At 33.2% G+C, this 6,678-nt stretch overlaps 1 protein-coding gene across 3 annotated transcripts in view; it reads left to right on the top strand.

The window, feature by feature from the left end:
- The first annotated feature begins 4,496 nt into the window (after positions 1 to 4,496).
- LOC117125494 (zinc finger protein Pegasus-like) overlaps positions 4,497 to 6,678 on the top strand; it is a 39,470-nt gene continuing 37,288 nt past the window's right edge. The window contains exon 1 of one of the 3 annotated variants that reach the window (XM_033271994.1): positions 4,497 to 4,577. The gene's annotated coding sequence lies outside the window, so the exon portion shown is untranslated. Of the gene's footprint in view, positions 4,680 to 5,855; positions 5,991 to 6,678 lie in introns of those variants that run through there. The other 2 variants (XM_033271992.1, XM_033271993.1) reach the window with 2 other exon arrangements.

The raw sequence follows: 6,678 nt of genomic DNA, 5'->3' as shown, positions 1-6,678 counted from the left end.
GATGGTATAAAATCGTATCAAACATTGTTCATCAACTTATAGTTGTATTAAAAAAGAGGTCTCTGGTGGTATCGAAACCACAGTCTTGCTATGTAAATTATACATACATACATTAACCACACATACATCACAGGCAATTTTAAAGCATAAGCATCGTATGTCTATAAAATAATCTATAAAATCGTATAGGGCTTTAAGTAGGTCTACCGTCTATTTTACTTATAAAGTAAACGCCTATTACCACCACTTATTTAAGAGTGCTGATATTGTTATTGTTATTATTATTGTTGTTATATTCTATCTTATAATAACATGGCCTGTAGGCCTAATCGTCTGATCAGATATTCCTGAAATATAGGCCTATTAGCGTTAATTTATCATTACAGGGAGAGAATACTTAACATACGGCGTATGACACGCGCCACATTATAATGCCGAACATTCGTAATAGAGATAAATGTGTTGAGAGGTAGAAAATTGATAAATCAGCATAATCACTCTATATCACATTTCTGCATTATCAACGTTATTATAACTAGTACCTCTAATAATGATATATGCCTAATCGGTAAAACTGGAGTTACAGACGTAAAGCACCAATGATTACTTCTCTATGAGTGATAAACTAATAATTACATAAGTTACTAAGAAATTATATCGGTAATAGGGAGGCGGAATGAAGTTCGCCGTTGCGGCATACTTCCTTTCTGACCGCCTTGACCCGGCCTTCTTTGATGTTAGTAGTGGTGAGCCCAATCAACATTTTCCCTCTAAGAACGATCTTGCCATCAAAGTCACGGAAACTACTCGTTGACCTATTAAACGCACAGACAATAAACACTTTAATAATAGCTATTATCATCATGTGCTGGCTAAATTCGTTTGGCGTTGTTAACTAATTTTCAATGAGGTAACTGATTATGTAATGATGAAGGAAAAGTAACTCATTACCCTTTTTATAAGAAGAATCCTTTGCGAATTTATTTTGAGGAGTTTTCCTCGTTATTTTTAGTGTCATAAACTTGGCACTTTGCCAACTTGTTCGTCGGAGCATCTCCGAATGTGCTCGTATGCGTGGATTCGCCGTCTGTTCGCATCACTAACACATGTCGACTTTTCTCTTCATTAATTTCTTGATCTCGTTCGTCCGCAATCTTTTTATGTTAGTCTCGAGCCAAGCGTTGTCCATTTGATGTGTTAAATCGAGCGTTCGTTTTGCCGCGACCTAATTTCCTCTTGCCGAATGTAGGATAGGCCTAGCTATTAGGCCTATATATATAATCCATCCAGCATAGGCTATTTCATATTGACCATCAGGTATTGAAACCTAAGCACATAACTCGGGCCACAAACGAATCCCGCCGTCTTTTCGCCTGTGAGTTAACGGGCACCCGAGTAACATCCAGGTCAGTTATGCCTATTCAGCTAGGGCCTATAATAAGTTACCAGGGTGTTCGTTTGTGTCCTCGGTTAACTTGCGCGGACAATAGCAAGTGCTGTTTTCTTGTCAGCTATTAGCCTATTCAACAAAAAGAAACAAGTTTTATTATGCCCGGTCTGATAAATGAGTTAATGGGACCCAGAAAAGAGAATAAACATTTATTCATAGATAGAACTATGCAATATTTGTAAATTTAAATCATTTGAATACTGTAGATAATTATAGGCCCTACTTGTTATTCTTGTAATCGTGGATGAAAACGACTTTAATTTATCTCGGAGCACTAACAACATTATCAATATCTTATGACTATTTTTGAAATATATATCATACTTAATTACGCACTTTTAATTTGAGATACAATACGGTACTCGTTCTAGGCCTATTAATATTCCAAGACACTCAAACTAAAACTGCGACAGAATCACCTTAGACTGACCGATGTATCTGTATATCATCTACGGCCGATATAGGACCTAGGCCTGCATTTTGTAACAATATCCATAACAATACAAGACCGGTCGCCGATATAGCTTTATAACATCACACAAAGGAGTTGGGAATCGCCAAACGTTTAGACATTATATCAGAATATATCAATCATGTCGAGAAACATGTGTACAATTAAGAAGAAACAAGGTCGCATTTGCGCAAGTGTCATTCATAATTTAACAATGGTAAACGTAGCAAAAATCTTGTTTGATTATGATGCTTACCATATTTATCCTGGTCTCTGTCTCTATCTCTTATGAAGTACCGTATTAACAAGAAAATACCAATTATTTCATCGCGATACACTCAGCACATACGATCGCACATAGCTCGGCACATAACTACACACATAAACTGGCCTACATAATCACTATGTTTCTACTTGAATAAGTGCGTAGATTGGATAAAAAAACAACATTTTATAGACCTACAAGAGTTTTATTGTAAATGTTTGCGATACATTTTTTTTTCTTGCGCAAAGCAACCTAAACGAAATAGTGCCCACATGTATGCGAAACAAATTAACGCGCTCTCATTTTGGTACGCGAAATTTTGTAGTACGTGTGCTTGCAGGAAACAAAACAACTAATTTACATACACGATCAATACATAATTGCGATATAATGTTTGCGTATAAAATGTTTTTCTTCCTTGAGCAAGGTCAGATAACCTAAACGAAATAGTGCCCACGCATTTTACAATCGCACGTCCACATGTATGCTGAACAAATTAAGGCGCACTCATTTTGGTACGCGAAATTTTTTAGTACGTGGGCTTACAGGAAACCCAACAACTAAGTTGCATATATAATTGCGATATAATGGTTGCGTATAAAATGTTTAATCCCTTTGCTTCACAAATGCTGTATACATTTTTTTTCCTTGCGCAAGGCTAGATAGCCTAAACGAAATTGTGCCCACGCATTATACAATCGCACGCCCACATGTGTGCAAAATAAATTATCGTGCACTCATTTTGGTACGCGAAATTTTGTAGTACATGTGCAGGAAACCCAACAAGTAATTTACATACACGATAAATTTGGATACATAATTGCGATAATTTAAAAATGGCTCTCAGTAGCCTTGAAAAAATATACATAAATGGTAAAAAACTCACATTTTTTGTTTACATTTATAAGTTTTCGTTCGTTTACTCGCATTAGTACGAAAATTTATTTTGACGCTAGAAGCAAATTAGATACAACAAAAACACAAAAATTATAGACCTGCCGTTGGATATACTTATTTATAATCAGTAATTCGTTATAAATAACGTATTAAATAAGCCTATATACTAATCTCTTTGGTTTATCTTATTTGATTTTTATTTATTATTTATTTATTTTATTTTATTCCTTCCAGCAGTACAAGTGAATAGAGGACAAGGACGAAGAAAGAGAGAGGCTGCTATAGGTTTATTGATTTGTGTTAATATGTTTATTGATTTTTATCAATAGGCCTATATATATTATATATAGGTTTGATGATCAGTCAAATAACTGTTAATGTTACTTTATGCATATAATATATATATATATATATATATATATATATATATATATATACATATATAGGCCTATATATGTATATATAGGTCTATACCCATTGTACACTTAGTATTTTGTATTATGTTATCATTAATATTTTCACTATCAAAATCAACAAAATTACTATTAGGAAAATATGTGCACACAATGAAAACAACAACAACAACAACAACAACAACAATAATAATAATAATAATAATAATAATAATAATAATAATAATAATAATAATAATAATAATAATAATAATGACGGTGGTGGTGGTGGTGATGATGGTGATGATGATGATGATGATGATAATATTAATAACAATAATGATAATTATAATGAGTAACACCAATATTAATAATAACTACATTAATGATAATTATAATGAATAATAATGTTAACAGCCAATCGTATTTACAATCTAAACGTTCCCTTCATTTATTTTGTTTATTATAAATGCATTAATTATATTCACAATAATTCTAATTAATAATCCGAATATCTAATGTTTTAATAAAATGTAAAATAAACAATAACGAATATTTTTTAGGAGTGTAGTTGAATAGAATTTGATCAATCGAATCAATTTTATCTTTTAGCCTTCTTAGCCATTTGCCAATAAAAGTTTCCGGACACTCCTGTAGCTTACAACGTCCCGGAAATCTTAAGCCCAACCGCGCTATCCTTTTCTAGTAAACAACCCGGAATACGACAAGCCTTTAGGTCATATTCTGAAATCCGTTTCAGATAGGCCTAGATGAGCCTTGGATAGTAAAAACACTTAAACATCAATAAAGTAAGTAATTATTTCGAGAGGCACATATCATATGATGCGATCTTTATAATTGATTATCAGAAAACACTGACTAAAGAAATATTTAATGCATGAAAGATAAAAACAGACAATGAAAAATAAGATTCTATTGAGAAAATATGATACTTGAAGCAGATGACCTTCTAAACTAGTAGATCTGTATCCGGGATACAAGACTTAACCTCCTTTTCTCAGGGATACATCCCATTGGTCATTCCTTCTAGCGCATTCCCCTTTCTACTTTTATTCGAGATCTCGTCGGAGGAGCATTTTATGAATCAACTAGGGTCGAAAGGTGAGAATAGGACATGTTTAGTATGGTGATACATTATTCCATCCCATCACTCAGAACGACATTGCTAAAAGTCTCCTAGAAGATCGTAGCTCAGAAGAACATGTTCGTACATTTTTCATTTGTTTTAAGTGTATCTTGCTTTTTAAAAAAACTCACTTCAGATACGTGGATCAATGATGCAAGGGTTGCTATTCTGAAAGCACGGTTTATCACAGTCTGTGCCAAACCGAAATTCATACTAATCAGAAAGATTCCGTTATCGTTACTTTCAACCAATGCCTAGGCTTTTAGTAATATTTCTAATGGGTAAATCTTCGATATAGGCTTAGATCAGTCTGCCATATTTATCAACTGTCATCTACAACTGTCCTTTCTTGCCTCTGACATATTTTCTTAAATTTGATGTTTATATCGTATTATCATTTCTAATTGAAGCGTATTAGTAGGCATGGTGCGATTAATAAGGGTAACTAATGAGTTATTTTATTTCAGGCTTTCATCACAGCATTGGCTACTTAAATTGAAATGGTCATGTTGGCCTTTTGGCCCCAGTATTTCCCGGTTGGGCACTTTCATATTTGTGGATTTGTAATAAATAAGTAACTATGCATTGCGTAGGAGATAGCGTTTTGAGAACGAGGACTACTTTTAAAGCACGAGGTACCTCTTAATAGACCTAATTGTTAGACCAATATATTTTCTGCAAATACAACGAATTAATATAGGCCTACTTTAAATTGGTTACTACTAGGGAGTAATTATACAGGTGTAGTGTAGGATATATTTAGTAGGCCTAAATGTTTATTTCTATTATCTGTTTGTTGATTATTTATTGAACATTGTCTGTGTTTTGTGTAGGCATTTTTATTTCACGCCTTAATCCAGCTCGCAGTGTGCCAATAGAAACTATGTATGCTTGCTAAAGAAGACATTTAATTTTTAAACGGCTCGATTATTCTGATATTTTCTCTTGTCCCTCTACTTTTATGAACCGTCACTTTAAATTACCCACACAGGAATTATCAATAGAGGCCTTCTTCTGTGAAAAACAATACTATAATAGTTTTTTTGTTATCGCAAAGTTTGTAATGGCAAATAGGTAGATTCCATCATGTTCACACGAAATTATCGCGCGTAACGAAGAACAAAAACCAACCGCGCCACTGTATACCGATAAATCTTCTTCGTCGACTTTGTATCTTCTTTGATTTCATTGGAGCGTAAACGACGTTTGTCAGCGATGATTAGACAAATTTTTTAAAGATAAGCATCCGACTTTAGATTGCAAATTGGGATTGTGAGAAGCTGTCAGGGACAAAAAAAGAAGGACATTTATACAGAGGTTCGAGAAAGTAGGACTGAATGTGAAACTCGTTTGCCACAACATAAAACGAAGAACCAATGCGAAGAGTGGTAAGTTTCAACAACGGGACTTCATTTTTTTCCTCTCGGATTGAATTTTTCTGCAGCTCATTTCAAACGAAGTGTTAAGATACAAAAAAAATCCAACAATGTACTATAAATAACACCTGAAATTGTTGTACTTTCGGTACTGTTCCTAGACAAATGTTACGGTAGTTTAAAAAGGTACAGTAGACATACAGATACTGTCAATAGTTCTACTTGGGTCTACTTGGTTATGAGTAATTATGCTTATATACAATAAATAAATATATATATATATATATATATATATATGTATGTATATATATAGGCCTATTTATATAGGCCTATATAGTAGTATATATATATATATATATATATATATATACTACTACTACTACTATTACTATATAGGCCTATATAAATCATAATAGGCCTGCTTCACTATATATGCGAGCATATAAGTCAGTTGTTTGACTGTGCTTGGGGTTAGATTTGCGCTTACACGTCTCTATGGTCTAATGGTATGGTACTCGTCTTGATAGTGAAATGCTGCAGGTTCGAATCCCGCTAGAGGTACTTGTATATAACTATGCTCGATATGATTATAACATCTTGTGTTGTTATTCAAGCAATTTTATTATAAATAATCTTTGTTATATGTTACCGGTATATCATATATATATATATTTTATATATATATATATATATATATATA

The sequence above is a fragment of the Anneissia japonica genome, unplaced genomic scaffold (genome assembly GCF_011630105.1).
Source record: "Anneissia japonica isolate Jap-2015-1 unplaced genomic scaffold, ASM1163010v1 scaffold7731_len1735946_cov199, whole genome shotgun sequence".
In the NCBI taxonomy this organism is placed as follows: Eukaryota; Metazoa; Echinodermata; class Crinoidea; order Comatulida; family Comatulidae; genus Anneissia; species Anneissia japonica.
The sequence above is the reverse complement of the archived record's forward strand: the minus strand, read 5'-3'. Positions and strand labels throughout refer to the sequence as shown.